Below are 15,799 nucleotides of genomic sequence, written 5' to 3'. Positions count from 1 at the left end.
TGGCATGCTGCTGGCTTTGAAGATGAAGGGAGAGGTTTCTAACCAAGTAAGCCAGGCAGCCTTTAGAAGCTAGAAATGACAAGGAAACAGATCCTCCCTTGGAGCCTCCAAAAGAAATGCACCCCTGCTGGTCCATTTTAGATTTCAGACCTCCAGAACTATAACATAATACATTTGCGTTTTTTTAAGCCACAAAATTTGTAGTCATTTAATACAGTAACAGTGGAAAACTAATACACAGGACACCGGAGATAAAGAATTTATTCAGCAGGCTTAGCAATAGACTCAACACAGTCAAAGAAATAATTAGTGAACCTGAAGATGGGTCAGTAGAGATCATCCAAACTAAAACACAAACAGAAAAAATAGCATAAAAATAGAATAGAGCTCAAAGTGTTGTGTTGACAATATCAAATTATCTAACATACATATAATCAGAATTCAAGAAGGAAAAGAAAGATAGAGTAGAGCATAAGAAATATTTGAAGACATAATGGCCAAGAATGTTCCAAAAACATTGAAAAGCATCAATCCACAGGACCAAGCAGTGCAGAAAACTTTAAGCAGGAGGAGAAAAAAGATAAAACTAAAACACCAAAACTGCTGAAAACCAAACATAAAGAGAAAATATTGAAAGCAGGTAGAGAAAAAACATTACATATTACATACAAAGGAATAAAGATAGAAATTATTGTAGACTTCTAGCCAGAATATAATGGAGTAATATCTTTAAAGACATTTTTTAAAAAGTCATCCCAGAATTCTATACCTAGTAAGAATATGTTCCTAAAATTAAGGTGAAATAAAGACAAACAAAAGCTGAGAGAATTTATTGTTAGCACACATGTGCCATAATAAGTGTTAAATAAAGTTCTTCAAAAGGACATAATACCAAACAGAGATTTCCATCTACATATGAAGCATAAAAGTTCTAGAAAATGTTAAAAATGAATGTAAATACAAAAGGCATTTTTTCTTATTTTTAACCATTCTAAAACACAATTGACAATATGAAGCAAAAATATTGAAAATGTATTTTGTTTTATAACATATATAAAAGGATCATATGTATAAAAACAGAAAACAAAGAATAGGATAGTGAAATAGAAAATACACTATCGTAAGGTTCTTATAGTATGTATGAAGTCATGTAATATTATTTGAAGGTAGATAATGATAAATTAAAGATTTATATTGTAAACACTAAGACAATCACTAAGGAAATTAGAAATAGTGATATAGCTCATAAGCCAATAGTGTAGATAAAATAGTATAATAATAATATTTAATTCAAAACATCAAACAAAAGTAGATGGAACAAATATTAATAGAAAGCAACTAGCAAGGTGGAAGATTTAAATCCAACAATATAAATAATTACAATTATTTTACCATACTAACGAAAAGAGATTGTCAAATTAGACTGAAAAAAAGCAAGATCCAACTATATGCCATCTAAAATTAACATGATTTAAATATAAACACCTGTGTTTAAAAATGAAAGGATGGAATAATGTATACCATGCAAACACTACTCAAAACAAATCTGGAACAACTATGTTAATATCAGAAAAGTAGACTTCAGAAAAAGGAATATTACCACTAAAAAAGAAGATATTGTACAATGATAAAGGGGTCAATTCACCAAGAAGTTATGACTATTTTAAATTTTAGCACATCTAATAACAGAGCTTCAAAACATATGAAGCAAAAACTAATGAAACTGAAAGGAAGAATGGCCAAACCCCAGTTGTAGTTGGAGTATTCAATATTCCTTTTTCATTAGTTGATAGTAGACAGAAAAATCAACAAAGATATAAAAATCCTGAACAACACTATCAACCAATTTGACCTAATTGAAATTTATAGAACACCCCACTGAATAGCAGTAAAAGAAACATTCTTTTCAAGTGCACATGGACCATACTTTTTATCATAAAACAAACCTCACATTTTTTAAAATTGAAATAAAACAAAAGTATATTCTCTGATAACAATGGAAATAAACAGAAATCAACATATTTCTAATAACTAAAAACCGCTTCCTCATTTAGAATTTATCTGATAATAACAGAGAAACTTGTCCAGAAATACAAATCCTTTAAGTAATATTATGCTTAAACTGGGTCTTCAAAACTTTAATGTTAGATGGTATTTCAGAGTTTAGTTTCAACCTTCATGATACAGAAGTGGAAAGAGAGGCCCAGAGAGACTGGATGACTTACCTGGCAAGTTCAGGGGCTGGGAAGTCATTGTGGTCTTTGCTTTCTACATGAGCATCATTCTGTTGATGCCATATTTCCCCTCCTCTTACCAACCAACAAGAATTTTTAACCCTTTGCACTCGCTTGCTTTTTTCTCATTATCCACTCGCCATTATCCACACTCGACATCTGAGTGCAAAGAGTTAATACCTAACACACACATACCAAAATATGTACATATTTTTGCTAGATGTTGGGGGACATAAAAATGATAGATTAATCCTTTGGTAAATGAAAAAGCTTTTATATTAAATGATCTAGGGAGGAATTTGGACATTTTCCCCGTTTGTATCAGATAAAGAAACTTTTCAGTAAAAAAGTTTACCTTCCTTTTTGTGCTTCCTCACATATTCTCAGCAGGCTCCCCTCCTGAAAAACAAGCAACAGAAAAAGGGCAAACATTCTTTAGATAGGAAAGAGGATGTTGTGGGTGACAGGAGAGTTTGAGCACAGGGCCAAATATAGGAGAGTTTGAGCACAGGGCCAAGTTGTCAGACTTCTGAAGCAATCAGGACAACTCTGGCCGGGAATGAGCAAACACAAAATAAAGTCACATGTCTTCTTAAAAGCCTATTAATCACCCAAATTTCCTGCATCTAATTTACAGGTCACTAAGGTGCTTACTCCAGCCAAATGGGTAAGTCCATTCCCAGACAGAAAGAATTAGAAAATGTTATCTTTCTACTCAAACATTCCAGGCTCTGACTTGCAGGAGCTTCTATTAATGCTACACAATACGGTTGCTGGAGATTAGTCCCATGTAGCATAATTTGCCTGCATTCTGTGCTGCACTGATGTACCTGAAGTTCCCTGCCCCTGTGGGAGCTCTTTAGGTTACACTTTACCAGTGTAGTCATTATCCCTAAATTGGCCTTAAGCACCAAAATGCTGTTGTCTGTGCAAACTAGATTTTCTTTCATGACTGCCTCTTTCTTCACTCAATTAGATTTCCCTTTCTTTATGATGAATTCCCTTTTGAGACTCCCCCCTTTTTGTTTTTAATAGCAAAAATTTTGTAGGACCATTTTAATTTATCAGAGAATTTCCAATAATTTCTCCAAAAGGAAAGGTTTCCATCGTTTCCCTGCCAAAAGGCTATTTCAGCCATAGAAACCAACCAGCTTCCTCCGTAGCTCAGCTCAATGCGGTAGGATGGTGTTGTTATACAGTCCCTAGAAGTGCTGTGGCCCTGTGTGTCTAGGTTTCACCTCAGAGAATCCAGTCAAATTCTTCCCAGAACAAAGAAAACTGCTCTGAGATTTGCCATTTCAAGGAAGGCAATTGGAAATTTTAAAATGGCAGTTTTCCTTTTAAACCAAAAAAAAAACCCGCAAAAAAACAAAAAACACACTTTATAACAATTAAGACCAGAGAGACTTCCAAAAAGCTTTAAAACAGTATGTTTTGAACAAGTAAAAGGTAATTGTAGATTTCAAACTGAGAAATAACTGTATGGAATTTTCTAAAAGCTGAGCCTTCAAATACATTTAAAACATGTTTTTGGAAGATAGACTTCCAATGGGGATTAACTATGCTGTTTGGGAAAATAGCTTCACACTTTGACTGAAACTGAGATGGACAATCCACATCGGCATCAGGCAAGTGCTAAGCTGAATGTAATTCAAATTGAGTTAATATTTTTTGAAGCCCACTTGGCACAAGTTCTGTTCTAGGCACTGTGCCCAGATAACGACAACATAAATGCCATACTATAGAGCCTTGTGGAGCCCAAGTTGTATAATTCTAGCTTGTTTATACTCAGATAGAATTAAATGAATAATGAAACTAGAGAGACTTTGTGAAAACAGAGTAGCTCTACCTTTCTCAAAGTGTATTCTAGATTGTTATAGCATTAGCAAACTAATTCGAGAAACTTTGGATGCAACAAAAGTAAACAGGTTATTTCACTGTGAGGTTTTATGTTAATAATATGCTTTGTAAACCTCCAAGACAAGTGTAGAGTATGCAAGATTTTCTACATGTGCTAACTGAGAAACTGTTTTATCCTTTTTGGTGCATATTTTAATGTTTGGGAGTGGTCTGCAAAGCCCTCTTTGGGAACTGCTGTAGCCATTGCTTCTTTCTCCCCAGCTATGATATTTGAGGACAGAAAGAAGACTTGAAGCTTGCTGCTCATGCCAGCAAAAAAGAGAGCACAGCAATTTGCTAATATCCATTAGCTTCTTTGCCTCATTATGCAGTTACTTCAAGGTTTTGATTAATGGAAGCATTATTGGAACCAACGGTACTCAGTTCTTTCTCAGGCAGGCAGCACATTACTCCTGAAGGTAGACTCATTAATCTTTCTTACTTTGTTTACTTTTACCCTCCTTCTTTATAAATATCTACCTATACCATTTCTGAGATGTCTTTCATTTGAACAAATTTGACCATCAGAAAATATCCTTCAGTAGAGATAAGAAGTACATATGACTTCCATACACACACTCCTAATGCACTTCTCCCATTGTAAGACCCAATTTGAATAAAACAAACTATTTCAAGCATGTGTTTTAAAGAGATGAACTTAACACAGCTCGAAAGCTAGTATTTAAATGCATGCAAACTATTATCCAGTCAGTTGCCTGGCCAACGGGAAAATGCAAAATAATTTTAGTTAAAGTGAGGGGGCAAGGAAGAGAACAGCCAGCTCTGACTTTGAGAACAAGGACTTCTCTTCTTGAGAGACAACAGGAACTTGTGAGTGTTGGACTGTGGAGAAGCAAGTGTTGCTGGAAATAAGAGAGTAGCTGAAAAACACCTAGACTAGTTCAGTCACATAAAGAATAAAAAAATCTAAAACTTCTCTGGGCATGTTTAGGGGCAATGCCTGGGAAGACTTATGGAATCACCAAGAGATCTAGAGGATGGGTATATTCACACCTAATGGGTGCAGTGCACACTGTCTGGGGGATGGAAACGCTTGAAGCTCTGATTCAGGTGGGGCAAAAGCAATATATGTAACCTAAACATTTGTACCCCCATAATATTCTGAAATAACAAATAAAGAATAAAACAGATAAATAAATAAAGCAAAGAGGAGAGATATCTACAGGTAGAAATCGGTTCTCCTAATGTGCAACAAATTGTTCTTTTGCTTCCACAATGTCTATCTGAAAGGATTTGCTCTCCCATTTCTCTGACACTGAAGACCCAGGTCCTTTATAAGTTGGTTACACCTCATTCTTTCTTATCTTGGTAAATGTCATCACTAGCAGTGCATATAGTCAACCAAGAACTCATTCTTCATTTCTTAATATTTTCACCTGGTCTATCCTACAGTCGTATTGGCTCAGCCTTCAATACACACCCTTCAAAACACAGTCATCTCTACTGATGAGACCAAGCTGCCTCTCTTTCTTGGATTATTTTCAATTTTTCTCCCTGCTTCCATGCTTGACCCTGACAAGCTATACTTCACATAAAAATCTGAACAATATTTTTAAAACAGCTGGCAAATGTTTAAAACTAGTTCTACAAGAGGAGAAAAAAAAATCTCTGATTTGTGAATTTGTTGATTTCCATGATGTAAATACTGTCATCATGTTTGACTTCAAACTAACACCGCTGAAAGTAGAGTTTGGAAGAAAAGAGCACACTCCATTCTCATGAGCTGGTATGAGCCAGCTCTAGCACAGCGCTGTCTATAGTCTAAACTCTTCCAGCTATAAGTTATAGAAAATTTAATTCAGATATGACTTAAAAAGAGAGAGTTTTGGTTCATGTAGCTGAGAAGTTGAGGAGAGGGCAACATCCTGGTATTGCTGGACTCGGGTGCTCAGATGTTGTGTTAGAAACTTTGCTGCTTTCATTCATTCATTTATTCATTGATTTGTTCAAAACGATTTGTTGAGTATCCCCTCCATGTCAGGTACTATCTTTATGTTGAATGCACAGTAGTAGAGTGGACATAGTTCCACCCTAATGAAGTTATGCTCTTGTGGTGGGGACAATAAAAAAACAAATAAATATATAAAATGATAGAGTGATCAGGCATGGAAGGTTGGGTGGCCAGGGAGGTGACAATGAACAGGATGTGCACTGTATAAATACCTTGAGAAGAGCAGCCCAAGTGAAAGGAGCAGCAAGTGCACAAATGGCAGGCATGAAGCATGCCTGCATGTTGAGGAGTTCAAGAAGTTCTGTATGGTTGGGGCCAGGTGAATGAGACTGAGAGTGGTAGAAAAAGAGTTTAGGAGAGAAAAGAAACCAGTGCATGTGGCCAGAGTCAGTAGTTTAGATTTTACCACTAGACTGATGCAAAACCATTGGAGGTTTGTGGCAGTGAAGTAACATAATCTGATTTATATTTTAAAAGAATTCATCTGCCTGCTGAATAGTGTCTGAAGGGAGTGAGACATTCTGAGAAGCAGGAAACCCAATTATGGGACGACAATTACAATCCAGGTGAGAAATGATGCTGACTTGGACGGTGATAACACTGTAAAGGTGAAGAGAGGTCGTTAGATTTGTAACCAACAGGACTTAACGATGGACTAGATGTATGATGTAAGACAAAGAGAGAAGTCAAGATTGATTCTGATATTTTGGGATCTAAGCAAAAAAAAAAAATATTCATGCATGCATATTTGGAGATTCACAGAGATGCATATTAGACCATCTCAGGGGAGAAGTCAAGGCTGAAAGGAAACACATGACAATTATCTAGGAGTGGAAACATGATGTTAAAAGCTGTGGACATTGAGTGTAAATAGAGAAGAAGGTCTAGGATGAGCTCTGTGCTAAAAGAGGGAAAGGATCAGGCCACAAAAAATGAGAAGAAACAGCAAGTGACCGGAGGAAAACATAACCTCCTCAAAGTCAACTGAAGTCAATATGTCAAAAAGGTGGGATTGATCAATAGTGCCAAGCACTACCGAGACAGGAGGATGACGAGAACATGACAAGAGCAATTTCAGTGTGATGATGGGATGCTAGTCCTGATTACTAAGGGTTACAGAGGAAATGAGAGGCTAAAAAGAAGAGGCAGGGAATATATTAATACTTTGAAGGAAGTTCACTGTAAAGGACAATAGAGAAATAGGGCAGAGCTTGAAGGAAGATGTGAAAGTTAAAGGAAGGAATTTTGTTGTTGTTGTTTTGTTAAGTGGAGAAAAGTCACAGAAAGCTTGTAAACTACTGGCTGTGCCACAGTTGACAGAACATTGACAATGAAGGAGATTAAGGCTAATTGCAGCAAACTCTTTGAGTAGTAGGAGCTACAGTTTGGGATCCAGTGCACATAGGAGGGAGTTGATATTAGATAAGAGCATGGACAGATCACTATTGCAATGAAGGGAAGAAAAAACATGGCTAAATAAGCTGGAAGTTTGATAGGTTTACCATTGGAAACATAGGAAGTTCTTTTCCAATTGCCTTTATTTTCACAGTGAAGTTTAAAAAAAGAAAAAGAAAACAGAAAGAAAAAAAAAAAACAGGAACATCAGATGCAAGTGGATGGTGAGGGAAACATATTGGAAGCTTGAAGAGAGAGGAGAAGGTTTGAAATGGACCTCTTAGAAAATGAGAGAGTAGATTGACCAGAAAAATATATTAGAATTGCCAGGCATTGCAAGGGTCACTTGAGGTTTTCAGTCACATTTCTGGATGCTGCTTTCATTCTCTGGCAGGCTCAGTGCTGTTTGTGCCAAGGTAACTATCTGCTTCTCTTGGCTTATATCCTACCTTAGCAAATCTAGTGGAAAGAAAAAGCCTTTTCCCCAATAGTTCCAGAAAAAACCTGAGGGAGCTCTCATCTGCTGGACTTCAGCCCTGGCTTATTTCTGTGGTCAGGGAATGCTGCTCTGGGTCATGCATCCTCCCTAAGAGCCTGGGGTTGGGGTAGACCCAGCTGTACTCAAACACAAGACTGTGATGAGGTAGGGTGTTTTACAAAAGAAAATCGTAGCATACATTACCACGTGAAAGAAGAGTAGAAGTTGTGTAGGCAAAACAGCCAATAGCCACCACCATATATTACTGGCATATCCATTTACTGAAGAATTTGTAAGGCAGAGTCAAGCATCATAACTGACCTCTAAAAATCTTTTCTGATAGTCTTTGATTCCCTAGCTTCGAAACTCCCAAATTGGGCACATTTGCTGGGGCAAGGAGTAATCTAATAATCGCATTATTAATGATCTTCATCAATCCTCTGAATTATTCACCAGCTGTACCTGTTCAGTGCATTTTCAACCTGCTTCTAATATACAAAGTCCTTATGCAGCCTTGTCTTACATTGCAACACAAGCACTATTTTCTTCAGGATTTTTTTTTACACCTGTCATATTGCATTGAATTTCCCTTACAGAGTTTCTCATATTAAAAAAATAAATAAATCAGATCTATTTTTAACACTTTCTACACCATCACCCCTCTAAAACACAATTCTGTTTGTATTTGATTCTAACTGAATATGTGTTGAAATTTTTCCTTCCTAACAATTTTGTTGGGGATTTATGTTCCCAGTATCTGCATATTCACATACGTTGCTATGGTAATATTAGGAAATTATTTCAAATCACGAGGCTTCCCTGAAACCATGCGTGCTGGATTTGGAAATAACATTGCTGAAAATCCTGTATTACAGATATGAAAGTTGAAGATAAGCAAAGATTCTTAACTAGAGCATAATGTGGTAAAATAAACAAACACGCAAACAAAAAATCAAAAACTCACTGCCTTACTGCCCTATTAAAACTAGACATACTGTGTAGTGGTTAAGAGCATTGACTTTTGGGAGGCCAAGATGGGAGGATTGCTTGAGGTCAGGAGTTAAAGACCAGCCTAAGCAAGAGTGAGACCCTGGTCTCTAATAAAAAAAAAAAAAATTATCTGGACGTGGTGGTGTGCACCTGTAGTCCCAGCTACTCGTGAGGCTGAGGCAGGAGGATCTAATAAGCCCGGGAGTTTGAGGTTAACGTGAGCTGTGATGACTCCACTGCACTTTAGCCAGGGCAACAGAGACTCTGTCTCAAAAATAAATAAATAAATAAATAAATAAACAAACAAACAAACAGCATTGGCTTTAAAGGTCCTAACTAGGTAATTATCACTGGGACTGAAATATTTATTATTTGATGACCTTCTCAAACTCCCTGGATTAGGAAAGGGGCATTGTCCTTATTTCTTATTCCTGCTACCCAGCTCAGTACAGAGAATATATTTATTCAATGAAACAAGGAAGCCTTAGGCTGTCCAGCTTTCAAGACCCAGGAGAAAGGAGCCTCCTGTACTCAAGCTTCTGTCAGAAACAGAAGTTTGAAGTTGACCTGAAGAGCCTGAGTAGAGGGATAGAAACATGTTTGATCCCAGAGAGGCTCTGTTCGAGTTCTACATCAAACACCTCTCTGCTCTCTTTTATCCACTTGAACAATACAAGAGACCTAATCAGTCTCCTTGGAAAGCCCTGTTTCAGGAGGTCATTGTCCCCTTCACAGATTCCCAACTCAATCTTATCTCTGGTCCTTTCACAGATATGGAAATTACTTTCAACTTGAGGATTTAAAAGGAAAAATTTGGCCAAAAATTTTCCTAACTATGGCAGCCAAGACAAGGATGGGGTGGAGGAGGAGTTCCCCTCCTCCACCCCATCCTTAACTAAAACTTCAAGCCATCCCTCTGATCACTGGCAGAAATGATGAAAAATTTCTTCAAGGGTAGGTTAGGAGCCCCTTGGATTTTCAGCTTGACAATATTTGAAAAAAATGAGTTTTAAATATAGGACATTAGGAGGAAGAAATTAGGAAATATTTTCCTGACACATAAAAACCAAGGATTTACAAATCATTACAACGGTCTCTGATGTAGTATACCTTTATAAGTAACTCGCAGTCAACTAATTGCTCTTGGTTTTCAGCAATATGTAGTTAGAAAACTTGTTATGTTTTATTGTTCCTCTACTTGTTGGTGATGCATTATTGACATAATTCTAATATACATACCAGGGAGGCTTGCTTAAGTTCTTTCTGTTCAGTCTCTATGGGTTTGATGGTTAATTTTTTTTTTTTTTTTTTTTTTTTTGAGACAGAGTCTCTCTCTGTTGCTCAGGCTAGAGTGCTGTGGTGTCAGCCTAGCTCACAGCAACCTCAAACTCCTGGGCTCAAACTCCTTTTCTCACAGACTAGGGAAGTGGGAGTAAATAAGCTACTGAAATACACTATGCAAAAGAGATTCAATAGCTCTTGGCTATGACCTGGATGGAAAGTTCATAGACTGTTAGTAGAATCGAAGAATGACTAATTCCTCCACCATAATTTAGAAACAGAAACCAGAGAAAAGTTTTTGGAGAACTTAAACAATGAAAAGATAATAATCTATTGGAATTGGGGTGTTATAATGGACTCCTGTTTTAAGTGGTGAAAAATCTATTCTAATGAAAATTCTCTTTTCATTATTCTTTAGGATCAAGGCATTTTTAAAGTGACACTTCCGTCTTCTGTTTTTTCTCATCTATTAGATTTGTCTGGGCCACCTGGAGATAGTCTGCACTCCATTATTATCCTAAAATGCTTTCAACCTTACACCTGGTTGATATGTAGAATCTATATAATTTTGATATTCAAATGGATGCTAAAGCTGAACATGAAGAAGGAGCCAAGCTATGATTTAGGCATCAAGATGTCTAGGTAAGCCCAATCTTTCAGTGCTTATCAGCAAGTATTAAAGATCAAAAAATGCCAAGGGCAAAATGGAAAACTCCCATTGCCCCATAGATACAGTCAAAAGCTGAGTGCCCATGGCCTACAGAGACATGCAGGGTCTGAGCCCTGCCTTCCTCCCAAAGCTGCTCCAGCACTCCTGGTCACCTTGTTCTTCTGGTGCCAACCACACTGGTTTTCCTTCACTTCCTCAAGCCATTTCCCTTTATTCATCCTCCAACCCCCCCCCCATACACTTACACCCCTAACTTCATCCAGTTTAATTTCATATCCTTTACACCTCAACCCAAGCAGTCTTTCCTCTAGGAATCCTTCCTGGCTGCCACATCAAGATCCATTTCCTATGTAATCTCTCTGATAACTCCCTATCATTTCTGTTCCCCACACTAATACTAGTTTGTCTTTTTTTTATTTATTTGATTAATTTGCCTCACTCATTAGACTTTAAGTTCTGTGAAGGGAGAAATTTCTTTTGTTCACCACTATGCCTGTCCTATCTACTCCATTACCTCGAATCTGGAAGGTGCTCTTTTGTTAAAAGGAACAAATCATCTATCCATAGATGAATCATGAAGGGAACATGATGTGAGAAAGGCTCAGATACAGCAATGTGTATGGGTGTTTCGGAAACAAAGAAAAATAGTTTGATTACAGTAGAAACTGTTCCAACGGGAGCAATGAAGATAAGATGGAAAACATAGGTTGGAGCAATATTTGGGGACTTTTACTTTCTACAGTGAGCACTGGAGAGTTACCTAATGTTTTTTAAGAAAGTAGTGACTGAAGCAATGCAGTGATGGAGAAAGACTCACCTGCCAGGACATGCAGGATGGACTGGAAACACCATCTGGTTAATTTAAAGCAAGGTTGTCACAAAACAAACAAACAAACAAACAAAACCCCAAGTAATTATTTCTACTCTAAACCATGCCAGTGGATGAAATAGAACATGCCCATAGTCCCAGGCCTGCCCACAATTTCAGGCCCTGAAGAAGCAGGTTCCTGGCACAGCCAGATGCTGCTGTGTCTCAAGCTGTTATCATTAAGCTTGCTGGATTTAGAGCTGCAGTTCTAAGAGGCAGTTCTATGATATGTGACCATCTGAATGAGAATGGGATTTGTTTTTTGCCATCAGAGCAGGGGTTATTAAGCTGGGATTCAGAACCATCTATAGAGTGGGTCCAGAGTTTGGCCTCAGGGAATTCTCTGAGACATTCAAATTTATGTGCAAAAAATTGTGAATGTATAGTTTTCCTAGCAGAGCTGTTATCAGAATCTTGATGGAATATATAATATCCCCCAAATTTAAGCACTCTGGGTCTAGAGGAAGGGGTTATATTTATTTTGGCCAACACATATAAAGTCACCTGGTCCACCATCCCTCTATCTGAGGGTAGGGAAAGTAAACACAAGCTTCTTTGAAGATATTCACTGTTACTGAGAGATAAATAAAAAAAATGACTTCAGAGAGTGTGACGATTTCTTGATTCTTCACACATTGTTCACAATTTCTTTGATTTACCCTAGGTGGCTATATAAATGACAATCTGAGCAATGCCATACTGCCCAAACTCAAGATATCAACTCTACCTACAGTAATTTCCTATTGATGATGTAACAATTGCCCACAAACCTAGTGTCTTAAAAACAATGCATACTTATTATCTTACAGTTCTGGAGATCGGGAGTCCCAAATCAGTCTCTCTCCCGGACAGATTGTTGGTAGAGTTGAGTCCTTCTGGAGGCCCCAGGGAGGAGGCCATTTTCGTACCTTTTGCAGCTTCAAGAGACGACCTGAATTCCTTGCCTCATTGCCCATTCCTCCACCTCACTGTCAGCAGAGGAGCATCTTCAAATTTTTCTCTGCTTCTGCCATCACCCCACCTTCCCACTGACTCTGAAACGACTGCTTCCACTTTAAAAGCACCCTTGTGATTACACTGGGCCTACCTAGATAATCCAGGATAATCTCCCACTTTTAAATTCTTAACTTAATCACATCTACAAAATCCCTTTGCCCTGTAAATTAACATAATCACAGATTCCATGGATTAAGACATGGAGATCTTAGGAGGTTCATTATTCATCCTAGTACATATCCAAACTGTACATAAAATTCTTTGGTTTAAGATACTAAAGTAGTGTATTCACCTAGATGATCTTGGATAAATAGCATATTATGCTGCGATTAGTCTTGGGATTCAATTAACTTTCGCGATAAGCCCTAATGGGACTCTGAGGAAATGGGACACTGGACAGCTAAGATTTTATTTTTTTAAAAATGCTTATATTTTTATCAAATGATGAGGGTAATTCTTCCATATTTTCTAAAAATACCAAATAATATGAAAAGATAAAGCTTAACATAACTTTCTTACCCTGAGATAGTCACCATTAATATTGTATATAATCCCTTGTACTCTTTCTCACATACTCATTTGTATACACATAAACAGATATTTTCCTACAAATTTGGCAATATAGAATAAAGAATTATGAATCTCACTTAAGATTATGTCATAAGCATTTCTCATGTCACCAAATATTTACTGAAGGTAAACTTGAATATAATAATTAATGCTCTTGAATATAATTACCCAAAATTGTTAGTCATTTTTCTTTTTTAAATTCTCTGTATTTTTAGTGCTAACAGGACTTTACAGAGGTATAATTAAGTAGAGCAAATGTGAACATCTTAATTTATTTACCCAGGTAAGCACCCAGACCAAGATGTGGAATATTTCCATCATGCCAAAAAGTTCCCTTTTGCCTCTTTCCACTCAATCCCCCTACCCAAAACAAGAAGTATTCTGGTTTCTATCACCATGGGTAAGTTTTGCATGTTTTTGATGTTCTTTATTTACATATAGATTATTTCATGCTGAATATAAAATGTACTTTTTTATTATCTAGCTCTTTTACTCAACATAATGACTTGAGATTTACCCATACTGTTCCATGAATCATTAGCTTGTATATTTATATGTCTGAAAAGTATTCTATTTTATAAATATGCCCCAATTTTGATGCTGAACATTGTTAATGGACTTTTGGACATTTATATTGCTTTTCATTTAGGAATGTTATGAATAAAGCATCTGTGAATATTCTGATAATGTTTTTTTGCAGCCATGTGTATTCATTTCTCTTGGGTACATACCTAGAAACAAAATCGCTAGGCTATTAAGTTGGTTTCAGTTTTCCAAAACCAAAATGGTTTTCTAAGTGGCTTATGATTTTGCATTCTCAACAACATGTATTAGAATTTCCATTGATCCACATCCTTAACAACACTTGGTCTTTTAGCTTTAGTTATTCTAATAGATAGAGTAGTATCTCATTGTGTTTCTAATATGCACTTCCTTAATAAGGATTTTCATATGCTTATTGATTATTTTATTAATAAATTAATAAAATAATTTTTATTATTTTATTAAATAATAAAAGGGGAGATTTATCTTTTTATTATTGATTTGCGGAAGTTCCTTGTATATTCTAAACATGAATTCTTTGTCAGATATATGTATTAAAAGTATTTCTTCCCAACCTGTGGTTAGCCTTTTTACTTTATTAATGTTGTCTTTTTTTTTTTTTTTTTTTATTTTGGCATATTATGGGGGTACAGATTTTAAGGTTTCAATAAATGTCCATTTCCCCCCTCCCCCCAAAAGTCTGAGTCTCCATCATGACCATCCCCCAGATGGTGCACATCTCACTCATTATGTATGTATATACCCACCCCCCTCCCCCCTCCCACCTGCCCAATACCCTATTACTGTAGTACCTATGTGTCCACTTAGGTGCTAGTCAGTTAATACCAGTTTTCTGGAGAATATATCTGGTGCTTGTTTTTCCATTCTTGGGATACTTCACTTAGTAGTATGGGTTCCAGCTCTAACCAGGAAAATATAAGATGTGCTATATCACCATTGTTTCTTAGAGCTGAATAGTACTCCATGGTATACATATACCACATTTTATTAATCCATTCTTGGATTGATGGGCACTTGGGCTGTTTCCACAGCCTTGCAATTGTGAATTGTGCTGCTATAAACATTCGAGTGCAGGTGTCTTTTTTGTAGAGTGTCACTGGATCATTTGGGTAGATGCCCAGCAATGGGATTGCTGGATCAAATGGTAGATTCACTTGTATCGCTTTAAAGTATCTCCATATTGCTTTCCACAGAGGTTGAACTAGTTTGCAGTCCCACCAGCAGTGTAGGAGTGTTCCTCTCTCTCCGCAACCACGCCAGCATTTATTGTTTGGAGATTTTTTGATAAAGGCCATTCTCACTGGGGTTAAGTGATATCTCATTGTGGTTTTGATTTGCATTTCCCTGATGATTAGAGATGTTGAGCATTTCTTCATATGTTTGTTGGCCATTCTTCTGTCTTCTTTAGAAAAATTTCTGTTCAAGTCTTTTGCCCACTTTTTAATGGGGTTATTTGATTTTTTCTTCCTAATTTTCGTGAGTTCTAAGTATATTCTAGTTATCAGTCCCTTATCGGATGCATAGGATGCAAAAATTTTCTCCCATTCTGTAGGTTGTCTGTTTACTTTCATGACTATTTCTTTGGCTGTGCAGAAGCTTTGTAGCTTGATCATGTCCCATTTATTTATTTTTGTTGCTGCTGTGATTGCCTTTGGGGACTTCTTCATAAACTCTTTGCCCAGGCCGATGTCTAGGAGAGTGTTTCCAACTTTTTCCTCTAGAGTTCTAATAGTTTCATATCTTAGGTTTAAGTCTGTTATCCAGCGTGAGTTGGTTTTTGTGAGAGGTGAAAGGTGTGGGTCCTGTTTTAGCCTTCTACAGGTGGCTATCCAGTTTTCCCAGCACCATTTATTGAAGAGAGATTCTTTTCCCCAGCATCGAG

Source organism: Microcebus murinus, chromosome 21 (assembly GCF_040939455.1).
Source record: "Microcebus murinus isolate Inina chromosome 21, M.murinus_Inina_mat1.0, whole genome shotgun sequence".
Taxonomy (NCBI): domain Eukaryota; kingdom Metazoa; phylum Chordata; class Mammalia; order Primates; family Cheirogaleidae; genus Microcebus; species Microcebus murinus.
This window is presented reverse-complemented; position numbering follows the sequence as displayed.